The sequence below is a fragment of the Schistocerca americana genome, chromosome 1, assembly GCF_021461395.2.
Source record: "Schistocerca americana isolate TAMUIC-IGC-003095 chromosome 1, iqSchAmer2.1, whole genome shotgun sequence".
NCBI lineage: Eukaryota > Metazoa > Arthropoda > Insecta > Orthoptera > Acrididae > Schistocerca > Schistocerca americana.
The window spans coordinates 112,589,991-112,605,545 of record NC_060119.1 but is presented as its reverse complement, the minus strand read 5'-3'; the positions used below and the strand labels follow the sequence as shown (position 1 = coordinate 112,605,545).

The 15,555-nt window shown below is 43.3% G+C and overlaps 1 pseudogene; it reads left to right on the top strand.

The window, feature by feature from the left end:
* Positions 1-14,078: 14,078 nt before the first annotated feature.
* On the top strand, positions 14,079-14,196 carry LOC124559127 (annotated as a pseudogene).
* The last annotated feature ends 1,359 nt before the right edge of the window (positions 14,197-15,555 follow it).

Here is a 15,555-nt window from a genome sequence, read left to right as displayed (position 1 = left end):
ATGGAGACGGTTGCGAATGGTCCTCGCCGATACCCCAGGAGCAACAGTGTCCCTAATTTGCTGGGAAGTGGCGGTGCGGTCCCCTACGGCACTGTGTAGGATCCTACGGTCTTGGCGTGCATCCGTGCGTCGCTGCGGTCCGGTCCCAGGTCGACGGGCACGTGCACCTTCCGCCGACCACTGGCGACAACATCGATGTACTGTGGAGACCTCACGCCCCACGTGTTGAGCAATTCGGCGGTACGTCCACCCGGCCTCCCGCATGCCCACTATACGCCCTCGCTCAAAGTCCGTCAACTGCACATACGGTTCACGTCCACGCTGTCGCGGCATGCTACCAGTGTTAAAGACTGCGATGGAGCTCCGTATGCCACGGCAAACTGGCTGACACTGACGGCGGCGGCGCACAAATGCTGCGCAGCTAGCGCCATTCGACGGCCAACACCGCGGTTCCTGGTGTGTCCGCTGTGCCGTGCGTGTGATCATTGCTTGTACAGCCCTCTCGCAGTGTCCGGAGCAAGTATGGTGGGTCTGACACACCGGTGTCAATGTGTTCTTTTTTCCATTTCCAGGAGTGTATATAGACGGGGTATTCGGATGTGGTAGTGGACCGATGTTGGACTGCATACAAACGTGAGGGCAGCGCATTGTCATTGTCACCTCCGACCATCACAAGGGACCATCGTCCTACTGTGCTCCAAACACATTGCAACCCCTTCACATACCCGCCTGCCATCCGAGATAAAGTAATGGACTCCGTGATACATTCTGTGTCGGAAACTTGCAGCAACAGTAACAGGGACTTGCAACGCAATGGTTCAGTCCCAGCTGTCGAAATCCACCTTGAAATTTTTATGCACGAAGAAAGCATCGAAAGAAATGCATTGACAAAATTTTAGCTGCTATGACGTACTGAAACTATTTTTTAGCAACTGTTGAAGTTACTCGTTTTTGTCACACTAAGAACCGATTATGGCCAACGGCGTTGCCGCAGTGGTAACACTGGTTCCCGGCAGATCACCGAAGTTAAGCGCTATCGGACTGGGCTAGCACTTGGATGGGTGACCATCTGGTCTGTCGAGCGCTGTTGAGAAGGGGGATGCACTCAGCCCTTGTGAGGCAAACTGAGGAGCTACTTGATTGAGAAGTAGGAATTCCGGTCTCGAAAACTGATATACAGCGGCGAGAGCGGTGTGATGACAACATGCCCCTCAACATCCGCATCCAGTGACGCCTATGAGCTGAGGATGACACGGCGGTCGGTCAGTACCGTTGGGCCTTCATGGCCGGTTCGGGAGGAGTTAAGTTTTTAGAACCACTTATGACAACGGTTTGTACGCCCCTTTCGGCCTAGCGGGCTATCAGCCATGACAGGACAGTTAGCGCCATGTACTGATAAAGTTAGAAGTGACACAAGCGAATCTAAGGCACCTAAACCATACAAAAAAGTTGCGTGTCATTAATGTTTTGAATAAGAGGCAGTTCGTACCGACAGCTAAACTGTTGCACTAGTATCTTTCTACAAAGGTGTCTAGTAGAGGAAAATAAACCACGGCAACTTTTCATGTCTCATTACAGACAACTTCAGTCAATCGTGACTTTAATGTATTGAAATGAAATACTTCTTACACGTATCTCATTTTACAACAATTCCTTTAGCACCGTTCCTTTCGAATAATGTATGTTTTAGTAACAACGAAACATCTCCATGTCTATACCCAATAGTCGTCACAATAAAGCGAAGTGTCATTTGAATGACGAAAATGGACATTTTCCTCACACCAGGCACACTTGACGAAAGAAAAATTAAAGCTTTCAACAAAGTCACAGTAACTACTAGTTTCATTTAGACGTAAGTGCAGTGGTGCTGGCCGTTGGTCTGCTTGCTTTGCCGCACACAGAGCATTCTTAAAGCGATGCTTGAAGCGTACCATTGCAAGCTGACAGTGCTCGAATCACTGAAACTTAAGAATACTGTTCTCCCGATAAACCTCAACTATCCCACAATTTATTAAAAAAACACTTTTAGCATTCGAGTAGAATTATGTACTGTGAGTCACATTGTTATACCAGTAGTGTTTTCGACGTCGTCCTGAAAGTCAGAGCTATCGTTATGCCCAGGCCAAGAGTAGAAAAAAAGCAAAGAGTTAATTTTTCCATCTGGTTAGAAACCATTTCGAATGAAATGTTAAAAATTATTCTTTTCTGTTTTTCCTGATTTGACAGATCAGTTATAAGATTTTGGCCTCTCAACAGATATTTTTTTTAAATTTTTGGTCTTAATGTGCGCTGAGGTCCCTGAAGATAGACATAAAGTTGCGTACACACTAATCCACTCATACTTGTCAATATCATTGTTGTATATGAATGTGTGACAGGATTAATCGATTGCACAAACGACTTTGTCCTTTTTTCACCTCGGAATGATCAAGTGCGATTTGCTCACTGTTCTTTCACAAAGCCTGAGTGATCGGCTTTAGACACAGCAGACGTGGGGCTAACAGCAAGTTTCGGCTTCACGCCAGCTACAAATCCATGGAATTCCTTTATACTCTTACTTGAAGTCGACTGGGTTGTTTTGTGACTGCCTATGCTTTATTTTTTGTTGAATCTGCTTAATCAGGCGGAAAAAACTTGAAATACGCAATGTTCATCTCAGCTGCGATTCGGAGGGCCACCGCTAATGGAGCATTGCCTCTCACGAGCAGCTCTACATGGTAAACATGTCAGGATAAGTCTTGTATAGAACTGTTGTTTACTCAAGTTTAGGACTTTTGTTGGTTATTAATGGGGGGAATTTGAAGGCACCTTTCACAGTAAATCTTGGTTATTAATGGGGGTACTTTGTGGCCACCCATCACAGTAAGTCTTTTGGATCGTTTTCTTATCACAGGTTTGTGCGTTCCATTTTGGCACATATTTGTTACTTCGCGTCAGTCTTTCTTCCATTTACACAATTCGCAAACAGATTTTACGAAATAAACCTTGTTTTGCACACTGCTTAATATTAAGCATAAAACACAGTGTAAGAGGGTGTATCAAAAAGAATCATCCGATTTGGCATGTCTGCATTTCTGGAACTGAGAAACATATACAATGTATTTTGTTTTTTGATGAACTGGAAACTCAAAATTTTTTTTCATACCTTTTCATAGGTATTCGATATGCCTCCCGTGAGATGCACAGCATATGTCAACGCGATATTCAAACTTTTCCCACAGCGCAGCGAGTGTGCCTTGAATTACAGCTTCCACAGCTGCTATTATGCGATGTCTCAGTTCATTCACTGTTGTTGGTAACGCAGGCATATAAACAGAGTCTTTTATAAACTGTGAGGTCTGGTGACCTTGGAGGTCAGTAATGTAAGGCTGAATCATGTGGTCCAGTGTGACTGATGCATCGTCCAGTAACCCTTTGGTTTAAATATTCCTACACTTCAAGATTACAGTGTGGCAGTGCCCCATCCTATTGGTAAACGAAACTGTTCAAATCAGTCCCCAGCCGCGGGATAAGAAAGTTCTCGAGCATCTCGAGATATATGCTTCCTATAACAGTGCTCTCAGCAAAGAGAAATGGACCATACATCTTTTACCGTGAAACTGCACAAAACACATTAACATCTGGAGAGTCCCTCTCATGTTTTACAGCTTCATTTGGTTGTTCTGTATCCAATATTCACAAAATATGAAAGTTCACCTTTCCATTTAAATGGAATGTTGCCTTGTCACTAAACACTGAGCGTTCAAGAAAACTGTCATCCTCCATCTTGCCAAAACAAAATTAGAGAACTCCACACATTGTTGTTCGTCCCCTTCAAGAAGAGCTTACTGTAGCTTAATTTAGTGTGATTTCACGTGTAAATGTCGACGCAACACACGCATGTTGACCTGTCGAGCTGCATGGAGAAAGGACTTCTGCGGACTCCAGATGAAACTATGGCGGATGTGTCAGACACTCATCTGCATTTAACTTCTTTTTTCTTCTGGCAGACAATACAAATGGCATGCAGGGAACAAGAGTACCATAAGGCTGTTTAGCCAACAGTCCTGTAGTCTCAGCCATATTCCATGTCTTCCAAGCCAAAATGTTAGCATCTGGAAATGCTTCAAGGCCACCATAATCTGCTTGGTTGCCCCATACAACAGCCAATGTCAGCCATGCACTACCTCCAAACACTGCTTGTACATCACAAGTGAAGTTGGGATTTAATTCCCCTACCCAATATGTACAGTGGAGGGCAGTGAGCGGCACAAGGAAGGAAATTAACACTAAGTTTCTCGGCGTAAGGGCCACCTGCCTTTTTTGGTGTACAACTACATTATTTTTACCAATGCTCCCATACTCTTATAACGGTAATGTTAATTTCCTTCCTTTTTTATTGTTACTCTACCTGAGGACGCTATTAATACTGATAATTTACACGTTGCCTTTGTACGCCAACTGGCACATGTTTCTCAGCACGAGCGCCACCTGCCCTGTTTTTCAAGGTAACTACGCTCGCCGATTACACTCAGTCGGTTGTGAGCTCTGCAAGATCCATGAACTATTTTATATTTACGTGACAAACCCTAATTCTAGGGCTATATTTTATTTTTGACACATGGATCTATGAAGACAATTGCAATACGGCGATGGTACATTAGTCCTTACTAACGTAAAATTGTAAGTACCAGTCGTCGTTATCATACTTCTGTAATGCAAGAGTTCTCTAATTTGTGTTAAAATTTATTCTTGACTTATAAGTTTCATACTTTTCTAATGTAAATTATGGTGTTGTTGTCCATAGGCTACCTTCTGAAGAAGAGCAATTTATATTTGTCGAAACCTAGGTAATCCTCCGAGTCCTTTCGATGCCCTGGCCAGGGAACTATCCGACTGCCGCCAACTCTAAATCCCTTGCATTCCACGACATACCCTCCCATACTACAGTTATCTGCAGATATAAAATAGGATTTGGGCTGGACATCATTAAGTGTAAGGCGTCTCTCGTTGCTGCCGAATCTTCTCACGAAATTCCAATCACCATCTTTCTCCTCCGACTGCAAAAATACTTTGTTGATACCGACCTTCATAGGGAGGAACGATCACCACGATGAAATAAGGGAAATCAGAGCTCGTACGGAAAGATACAGGTGTTCATTCTTTCCGCGCGCTATACGAGATTGGAATAATAGAGAATTGTGAAGGCGGCTCAATGAATACTCTGCCAGGCACTTAAATGTGATTTGCAGAGTATCCATGTAGATGTAAATGTAAAATGTAGACTTGCTCCAATGCAGCCTTACATCACGCACCACGACAAAAACTTTAACGCCATTACTAATATTATCCTCTTTCACTTCGAGTCATTCTATAGAGCACTGAAATAATTTGTTTCACAGTCTTAAGGCTGTCTACAGTGTTATTAACAATTGTTTCACGAACAGAAAAAAAAATTTACGTCTGGAATATTTATATAGAGGCAGGCAAAGTTTGTGGCACGCAGCTCACGGTCGCGGTACTGGCCTTTTTATGGAAATAATGATACTATGTAAACACACTAATGAAAGAACGCACTGAAAGAAATCGTGAAGTGCGCGTGGACGCCCCGGGATAAAGGAACAACTAAACGGGAATGGAAATGTGCACGCCAGTTATCACAGGTCATTTGCTACTTCACAACATTCCAGCAATATTTCATCGCACAGATAAATCTTGTAATGCAGCTATCTGGCAAAAAACACATTTCTTATGAATTCTCTTATTCCATCTTACCACCATAAAAACAGAAGATTTTCCAGACATACAATAAAATGGAAACACTTCAATTCAAATTTACAAAAATGGTTCAAATGGCTATGAGAACTGTGGGACTTAACATATGAGGTCATCAGTCCCTTATAACTTACAACTACTTAAACCTAACTAACCCTAAGGACATCAAACACGTCCATCCCCAAGGCAGGATTCGAACCAGCGACATAGGAGTCGCGCGGTTCCGGACCGAAGCACCTAGAACCGCTCGGCCACCGCGGCCAGCTTGAAATTTCCAAGTAAACACCACAGAAATGGGTTCAATACAAATAAATAAAAAAATAAGTTTTTTGTAACACGGGCCCAAGTTGAATCATACGATTCTGAAAACATATTTACTCAACCAGTGAAGGATCTTCGGCATATTCAAGATACTGACATGGAAAAACAATAAAATATCATTTAAAAATTGAGCATTACATCCATATTAAAATTGTTATGATAAAAGCCAAACTTCAGACAGGAAAATGAACATCTCTCCAATACTCACATCAGCAACTATGCCTCCTTAATCCAGGATAAACTGGCTGTATAGACATCAGGCCCAAGAATTGCCGACAAACACAACTCTAGCGACGACCGGCAGCTTAGACAATCGTGCGTCTGTAAGATCCACGAACAGCTCACAGTACGTCACATGTACCTCTCGTCTCTCTCTTCCCCTGACTGCGACCGACTGCCAGCCGATGCGGTCAGCAAGCTGCTCCAAGGAACTACAACCAAAGACGCAACTAACAGGCGACCAATGCGCCACCCGACGACTAGACAGAGACCCGCCTTTAGGCAAGGATGTAAAAACATAAAACGAGCCAACACGGTTCATAAGCCATTGTGAAGAAAGCAATAGAATATTTTCACATTTATTACACTTACAGTATTTCCTCGAATACTGTTAAATGCGCATAGATTACCCCGTAAAGTTACAGCAGGTCAAAGTAATATTCGTTGGCTCTGCATGAATAGAAATGCAGCCTATTTTTTCTACTTGAATACTAAACCATTTCACTTCATCTACAATTCATTTGAACGTAAGGAGTTGTTTGGTCTAATGTTTATATTCATCTACAAGTGAACACGTGAGGCGTTGCGACATAACAGTACAGCGTAGGCACTTCCTCATTTCCGATTTATTCTGCTAAGATAGTAGAAAGTGTGAAGAACTGTCATTGCAGGCGTAACCAAAGGATTACGGCAAACCAGTTAAGAACAGTGACAGTGCATCCCCGGTCATTGTGGCCGAGCGGTTCTAGGCGCTTCAGTCCGGAACCACGCTGCTGCTACGGTCGCAGATTCGAATCCTGCCTCGGGCGTGGATGTTTGTGATGTCCTTAGTTTAGTTAGGTTTAAGTACTTCTAAGTCTAGGGGACTGATGACCGCAGTTGTTAAGTCCCATAGTGCTTAGAGCCATTTTAGTTGGTGCATTATTTATACAATCATGGTCAGAAGAGAATGTTAAGAACAGTGTTAGTCTGGCATCAGCATTTATAATACATATTCACGTTTTAGCCTGACTGTAGGTAACGTACAGCCTTTACTCGCAGTGGCACTACAAGGGAGAGGCTGGCAGGACAACCGCCCCATCCACCTTTAACCCCGGCATAAATGCCCTCTACTCAGTTGACATCAGGCTGGAAGGACCTGGGGTGTTCTGGAGAAACTGTAACGAGGGTAAATCCCTGCTCATACCCGGGACTGAAACCGGAAGTATTGGCAGAAGTAAAGTTATGAGGACGGGGCGTGAGTCGTGCTTGGGTGGCTCAGTTGGTAGAGCACTTGCCCGCGAAAGGCAAATGTCCCGAGTACAAGTCTCGGTCCGCCACACAGTTTTAATCTGCCAGGAAGTTTCACCTGTACAGAATGCTCTACCCGCTAGATCGCCAAATCCACACCAAAATTGAAGTGGGTTAGCATTCTATCTGCATAAAATTCAAAAAGTATCCGTTTATTCACATCTGGTACGAGAACGACCGATAGTACTGCTTTCTGTAGTCAGCTGCCATCCAGTCAAAGGCACTGAGGGCGAGGAAATCAAGTTACGTGAATGAAAAGGTTACTAAATCCGATTCGTAGCTATTCAGAAGTACTGAATCAATATTTCGGAAGGACTGTGTCACAGTCCTTCCTTCTCCACAGTACATTTGCCTTATTTACAATACCATTACAACCTCCCGACTTCAAGGGTTGTAAAATGCCAGAAGGGCCGAGTGAAGCGTGCAGAGAAACACCGTCAAGTGTGTCATTGACTTTATTGCACTGAAGATATGTAGCCGGCCTTTTGCTGATCCCGGTGAAGCGTGCATGCGTGGGTACGCGCCGGTGCCAATGCAGGAATCTGCAGATTCGGCGTCCTATAGTGTTACGTAAACATCGATAAACTGCCGATTAATCGATGGTGTCTGCACTATCGACACTGCCGGTAGTCTGGTTTAACTATCGATGGTTCTATCTTTTATAATGTAATTCTTTTTGAATTGGCCCCTGAAGAATTCTCGGTTCCTATTACGTCTATGGCAATTGGAGCGCAGAGGGAAAGTAGATTGTATGAAGCTATTTAATCAACAACAATTATCGTGGCGCCTTAGCCAGTCTAAGTTGTTCATAAACTATGTTGTTAATAAATCACAGTCGTGCGCATCTCGTACGGATCAGATGCGTATGGTAAAAGCTAACATGGATTCGTGAATGTGCATTATACTGATTTCATCTTCAAATGTGTGAGCTTACTTACTTGTAGCTAGCAATACAAATGTAAACAAGGCTGTTGTAATACAACGTAGTTAGTATAGGAAAAAAACGGCATTTTAAAGATTTGTTAAGTGTTTATGACTAGCTGTAAACGAATTTTAAAATAAATACAATTATTGTCGTTATTAATTAAACACACCAGCTAGATTTCTCCTCTGCTTCTGAGTCCTCATTGTACTTACAAGTGATTTCAGTTGTACATGTTAATGTGGAAAGTGATTTTTGTTTTCGGATCATTGACGAAATACTAATGCCCCTGCATCACTTCTGCTTTTGCAGAAGCACAAATATCACTCATATGTCGGTTGCCTATGTTGTGATCGATTAGCGGAGCTTGATCCTTCAAGGAGACCAGCTCTTCCAAAACTGAATAAAGTAAAAGCACAACCCGTGGAGTGCCAAGTTTTTTTACTTGAGTAGTGGCTGGAGATAATCATTAAAATATACAGCTGTATGCTATCTGCTTTCACTGCACTGCATATTCGTAATTAATTCGGCTGAAATGTGAATGTTTCAGTGGATGTGAGAGAAAACCAATCTCTTCTTGCCAAGAGTTGACTGTGAATGTCCAGGAATGTTTTTGCAAACCTCTAAATCCTGTAGGTATTTCTGAAGCTCTTGCCCGTTAATACTGAAACCCATGGTGCAGCGGGTGAATAAGCACACCGTTATTTTTATTTTACTTTTTTTTCTTTGTTTCGAGTTTACATCATTCTGCAGCCTGACTAATAATTTTTCGAGCATCACAGGGAAGATTTCTGCCTCTAAGGCTTCTAGCTCTACGGGGTATCGAAGGAGGTGACCTCACTGTGCCAACAATGGCTTCTTTGTCACTTTTCGTTATTTAAATGCTAAACAACAACAGTATTATTCTCCAGCATAGTGCCACAACTGTTGAATCGCTGTTGTTGGCAGCAGTGAGACAAAGAGCACAGAAGCGAAGAAGTGTTTCGAATGGTGCCGCCATGAAATGATCAGTACTTCTCGCGCGCCACCGACAGTCTCTGTTGGCTGAGGAAATTTCGTGCTTCCAAGATTATTTTTGTTTATGTAAGAGGTGCGTAAAGAGAGTTTTTTGTTATTTTGTTGAAAACGAACCGTAAAATTTCAAGAAAGTGGAGGATTTGTAAAGTGTTCCATCTTCATTAAGGATTATAAACATGAACAGGGAGCAGAGCTAATTTAAGAGACCACTAAAAAGAAAACATGACGAAATATTAGGAACCACAAATTAGTAATAGAACTGAAAGGTGAGGGATCAACTTGTGATCTAGATCAAGTGCAAGAGGTGCAACCAAAATAATCTAGAAGCTTTATAAAATATTATTTTAACAGAAGTCAGTTGTAAGAAGCCAGTTCAAAGGTAAAAAAAGAGCAACTTCATTCTCTCTGTGTATAAATGATTGCTATCAATATAGTGCCATACAGAATTTCCGACCGTCAAGGCTTTAAAAAATTATTCCTTAGACAGCAGATATCTGTTTCCAGATAAAAACCACACTTAAATGTTTACTGATCTCAAAACTATGGGAAGAGATAAAAAATAAATTAGTGAAAGCCCTTGCAAAATGTTATATTTTAATTTTACAATGGGCATGTGGAGAAGCAACGCGAATGATGGCATACTGCCATTGACTTCCCACTTTATTCTTAACTAAAAATTAGTTTCACCCATATTAAAAGAAACAAAAACTGCAGGTCTTCACAACGCAGAATCTATGCACTTGTAACAAACATTTTTTGAAATGTTCCTTTCTTTAACAAGGCAATGGCATACTGAAATGGTTCAAATGGCTCTGTGCACTATGGGACTTAACATCGGAGGTCATCAGTCCCCTAGAACTTAGAACTACTTAAACCTAACTAATTTAAGAACATTACACACATCCATGCCCTAGGCAGGATATGAACCTGAGACCGTAGCGGTCACGCGGTTCCAAACTGAAGCGCCTAGAACCGAATGGCATACTGAGCTTCGTTTCATTCTTGTGATTGGTACATGTCGGTGTAAGTGAAACCGGCGTAATTTTGTAAGGTATTTTTTGGCAGTTTCACCCCTTCTCTCCCCACCCCCACTCTTCCTCACTTCTCTTGTCGATGGAAATCTGAAGCCGTCTTGTTATTTCTGTTCTGTTTACAGACACCGTCAACCGTAAAAAATCATTGAGTAATTGCGTTACAACAGGATTAACATATTTTCTTATTCATTACCACAAATAAGTAACACATTTGAATATAGATGTCCATATAATGAGCTTTCTCAAAACATTGTTATTTCCGCGCCCAAAGTTTTCAGTTCAGTGCTTATGCTATAGTGGACTAACAAGTGAGAAACGAACGCGAACCCCAACACCGTCTGAACCCAAATTAATACAGCGTAGCAAAATCAGCTAGCAGTGGCATTACAATTACTGTGTTGCTGTCTTCCGAATATATGAACAACGTGCTTTGGTGTGCGATTTATGCGGAAGTGCCTCCATTGTGCTAGCGATTCGGAACAGAATTAAAGCTTCTGGTGCTTACAAAACGGTGTCCATAGTAATGCATATATTTCCAAAGATAGACTAATCATAGCAAGTTGTAGATATAGGCCTTACTAACCGAATCGGAGCTTTCCTGCGGTAATGAAAAACTCGCAGCTATTGTGTAATGGAAGGTATGAGAGGTGGCATGAGCCCCCTCTCATATTTCTGTCTTACGATTTTTGTCTCTAATTGCATGCGGTGAAAAGTTGCTATTCCTTCACACGCCGACTTCCCACGCAGCGTCTCTCGTCACCCAGGTGGCCCAGTGACAGGCGGGCTTACTGATCTCGAGAGGGTTAAGCCGACGTGTGTGAGGCAGTCGAGTGAATGCTTTCCAGACGCCGACATTGTCAAGAGACACGCCAGCAGGGGCCTGAAGTAGCGGTTGGGGTAGAGGTTCCGTTACTTCGCAGAAACTCAGCGAAAACACTTTCTGGCGGGCTACCAGCGTGGCGTGGGAATGACTTGTGTACCCAGGCAGTTATGGCGGGAAAATTCCAGCGCTTTCTGCAAAATAGTAACTGTGATTGGCTTGCTCAGGGCATAGCTCCGTGACGTAGCAAAATCAGCGCAGAAATTGGCGCCAAGAATCTCCATTGGTGGAATGGTAGTGCTCCGGCAATGGAGTGGAATTTTTCGCCGGTTTTCGAGTTGCTGATTGGAACGGTTAACCACGGCCACTGTCGTGGGGGCGGAAATGTTCTGTGTTCGGTTTTGTACGGGTGCTCTTGTGAGTAGTCGGCTCTCGTTTTTCGGTCGAGGACGTCGAAGCAACCAGCCCTCGCCTCCGGTACGCCAGATCGTGTTCTGGCAGTTAAGGAGACAGTTTGGTAATGTATGTCCGCAGCACTGGCAGATAGGGATTTTCCTAGGTGATAATCAGAGCCCAGCAGAGTGCGCCTGTTCGTCTTTTTCTAACTTTGTTCTGTCTTGAGTAGCAGCAATTAATGTTGGGTTAGCTGTGTGTCTCTCTTAAGATTTGAGTGGCAAGGAATTGGCTCCACATACCACTTCGTCATAAACCTCAAAATCTAGTTTAGGGACAACTTCACCTTCACAGCGTTTGTTTGTGTATCCAATTTGAGCCAATTTGATGTATTATAAATGTTTCATGTGTTTTTGTTTATTATTTTGTGTTAGGCTTAATAAATCATATTTTTATTTTGGACAGAACTTTCATTCTGTTAATCGGTAGAGCGACCCATCATTTCTCACTGCGTTAATGAAACCTTCCTTTATTTAACTTATTTATCAAATTAAATTATTGCAGGTGCCAAACTCTTTTCTACTCCACTTGCAGGGTTGATTACAGTCAGTTCGCGTATATTTTTTAATCCTTGTGCAACAGCAAAAGTCGGAGTTAAAATAGGGGGGCTTAGAGCATCATTTACATGTGTAGATTCTAGAATTTAGTGTTAAATACACTGCTAGCCCCGGCACCTCGCAGGTATTGTATCGCCACAACAGTGAAGCCGACGAAACGCTATCAGGTTCTGTCAAGAGCATTTTGGAGCGCACGGGTATATTGTAGGAATAAATTAGAATTACATATTAATACCTTCAGCTGCTGACGGGCGTTGTTATATATCAACGGGAACAGGTGATAATTTGTGAGGCGACCGGGACTCGATCCCGGGACCTCCAGCTTACGTGGCAGAAGCTCCATCCATCTGAGCCACAGAGGGCACAGATAATAGTGCGACCGCAGGGACTATCTCCCGCGAGATCCACGTTCTCACCTTGTATGTCCACACACTACATTCGTAGTGTCCCTACCCAACACACTCATTACTCGTGGAAGACATTCTTACCAAATCCCGTAAGAGTTCAGGTAATACGAGTGCATCCGCACAGAAGAAGATGGTCATGGCCGGCATTGGCAGAGCTATATACTACATGGATCTTCTTCTTCTTCTTACGAGACTTGGTAAGAATGTCTTCCACTAGTAATGGGTATGTTGGGTAGGGACACTATGAATGCAGTGTGTGGACATATAAGGTGAGAACGTGGGTCTCGCGGGAGGCGTGCGCGAGACAGCCCCTACAGTCACACTAGTATCTGTGCCCCCGGTGGCTCTGATGGATGGAGCGTCTGCCACGTAAGCAGGAGTCCCGGGATCGAGACCCGGTCCCAGCACACATTTTCACCTGTCCCCGTTGATGTATATCAACGCCCGTCATCAGCTGAAGGAATTCATATATTATTTTAATTTCGTTATAGACGGCTGCAGGTCATCAATAGTGTCTGTTCTTTCGGACATGTCCATTATATTATAGGATTATGTCGGTATGATGGATGTAGGCGCCAGCACTGCTGCCTCTCGGCGATCCCTTCCTTATCCTTCATTAATAACGTATTGTTCTCTCTATATCGCTCAGTGCGCTTCCCACGACGAGAGGGGAAACACCCAACAAAAGTTATACAAGCTGCACACTTTACGTCGACTGCACTGAGTTCACAAGTGCTGCCGGTATCAGGGATGTAGCAGTTGTAGCACTGCAGTCGAGTAATGGCCCCTTTGTTTTGAACTGAGTGTCAACTCAACTGAGAAAAAACATAATGAGTGGAGAAGACACCCTTGATCTCTTCAACGCAGTTTCAATTCCCATGTGCAGTTTATACTGTATCTGGTGCAGTTCATTAGCAAGCAGGCACTCCTAAGGTAGCACCATTGTGTGGCAGGCCAGTAAACATTTCCCCTCTCGTAAGCTGACCTTCCTCTTCTTCTTCTTCCTCTTCCTCTTCCTATTCCTCTTCCCTTTCCTGCTTTCTCCTTGTTTCTAAGACGGTGAATCTCAACGTGAAATCGACAAGTAATATACTGGCCCAATTTTTATGAGAATTTTTTTTAATATATGAAAGTAATTTTTCAGAAAACAAGACATTGAAGAAAATAATTTTTTTGACAATATTATGCAAAATTTCGGACATACTGGCAGGTTAATTTAACATTACATTTTTTCAGGTCATCAGTTAAGTCTTATTAAAATACAATATCCATGATAACATAGGAGGCAACGGCCTTGCCGCAGTGGTTACACCGGTTCCCGTCAGATCACCGAAGTTAAGCGCTGTCGGACGTGGTCGGCATTTGGATGGGTGACCGTCCAGGCCGCCATGCGCTGTTGCCATTTTTCGGGGTGCACTCAGCCTCGTGATGACAACTGAGGAGCTACTCGACCGAATAGTAGCGGCTCCGGTCAAAGAAAACCATCATGACGAACGCGGGAGCGGTGTGCTGACCCAACGCCCCTCCTATCCGCATCCTCCCCTGAGGATGACACGGCGGTCGGATGGTCCCGATGGGCCACTTGTGGCATGTAGACGGAGTCACTTTTTATGATAACATAGTAGCAGTGGTTATAGACAACGCTGCAGTTACGAAAAAGCTGCCTAAATCTTAAGGATTCGACACTCACCCTGTTTTGCCCACTGCATCAGCTTAACAGTACAAGATTGTTTCAAAGCAGAAGCATTTTTCAAAATTTTATTGAAAACAAAGGCTATTGTCACTTTCTTTCTAACTCCACACTAGCCAGTGACAAATTGTGCAATGTTCAAAAAAAGGGCAAACAAAAGAGAACGGACTGATGCGAGAGGTTCCGACTCGATAGAACAACTCATGCCACACGCTCAAAAGAATTTTGGAAGTACGAAATGAGGTTGAGATTGCGATCAATGAAAGTTCAAAAGCACTGCCTACCCTCACAGCAGAAAATTACTTCACTGTACAAGAGATGAGATATCTTCTTGATTAGAACGTGTCGCCTTATTAACCGATTTCTTTATGTCGCAAAATATGACTGAGTCAATGGTACTCATGTTTACTGCCCACAGCTCCCGTTCGCTACCCAAGTTGCGATGCGACGTACAATGTCGGTAATAACGTATCTCGTTACGATAGACAACTATTCAAAGACATTACTTGTACCGAACCCTTGCCACCTGCCACAGCGTTGTTGTGAACATGGCAATGTGAGTGCGTACACTGAAGCAAACGTGAGTGCTGTATAGGAAAATGTACGTTCTTATCCAACATCCCAGCGTCACTTCAGATGTAACTCATAATAGCGGTTCACATCCTTACCAAAACACATCCCAGATTCTCAGAAGCCCAACAGATTTTTGATACCACGACAGAAGCTGTGGATCTCCATGCAATGCTGGATTTACGGAATGATACATCATCTATATGAAAAACAGAGCCTATAATACAGTGATAAAGGATTATACATAGTACTAGGACCACATACTAAGAGAATGCTTTCAAGTTCCTAGAAGGTTGGTGATGAATACAAAAGAAGTGCAATGATACCATGCTCCGAAGCTGTTTCAGTACCTCTGTAGCAGCACATAGAGAACCGAAGTGAGGACCTCCTTTTATCTTTCTCTCACTAGCGCAAGCCGCCAGTGTGGCCGAGCGGTTCTAGGCACTTCAGTCTGGAACCGCGCGACCGCTACGGTCGCATGTTCAAATCCTGCCTCGGGCA